We start from the raw sequence: 974 nt of genomic DNA, 5'->3' as shown, positions 1-974 counted from the left end.
TATTTTAATTTGTGTCTTTTCAAGTCAATAATACAGAGAATTGAAGATTCAGAACATACTGCAGAGGAATTATACAGAAAAAGCTGGGCATTCGAAACGCCCAGTGAAGAAGACAGACTGGCGTTTAAACGCCAGCCAGGGTTCCTGGCTGGGCGTTTAACGCCCAAAAGGGTAGTAGTTTGGGCGTTAAATGCCAGAATGTGCACCATTCTGGGCGTTTAACGCCAGGATGGCACAACAGGGAAGATTTTGTTTTCAAATCAATTTTTATTTTCAAGTTTTCAAAATTTTTCAAAATCAAATCTTTTTCAAATCATATCTTTTCAATCAAATCTTTTTCAAAATCAATTTCTTACTTTTTTCAAAGATACTTGCTACCAATTAATGATTTGATTCAACATTTCAAGTATGTTGCGTTTTCTGTTGAGAAAGGTTTAATATTTGAATCATATCTTTTCTTGTTAACCAAGTTATTAATTTTTAAAATCAAACTTTTTAAAAATGTTTTTCAAATCATATCTTCTCAATCACATCTTTTTTTTAAACCAATCATATCTTTCTAATCACATCTTTTTCAAAATATTTTTCAATCAAATCTTTTTAATTTCTAATTTCAAAATCTTTTTCAAAAATCACTTTACTTCTTTCTCAATCTTGGTTTTCGAAAATCAATTAAAGTTTTTTTCAAAATGTTTTCAAAATCTTTTACTTAATTTTCGAAAACTACTTCCCCTCTTCTTACATCTTTCTATTTATGGACTAACACTATTCCTCAATGAATAATTCGAACCCTATCTCTCTTGATAAGTTCGAATTCTTCTACTTCTGCCTTCCATTTTTCTTTTCTTCTGACACCTCAAGGAATCTCTATACTGTAACATAGAGGATTCCATATTTTCTTGTTCTCGTCTCTTTCTTATGAGCAGGAGCAAAGACAAAAGCATTCTTGTTGAGGCTGATCCTGAACCTGAAAG

Source organism: Arachis duranensis, chromosome 4 (genome assembly GCF_000817695.3).
Source record: "Arachis duranensis cultivar V14167 chromosome 4, aradu.V14167.gnm2.J7QH, whole genome shotgun sequence".
Lineage (NCBI taxonomy): Eukaryota > Viridiplantae > Streptophyta > Magnoliopsida > Fabales > Fabaceae > Arachis > Arachis duranensis.
Note: the sequence above shows the minus strand (reverse complement) of the source record.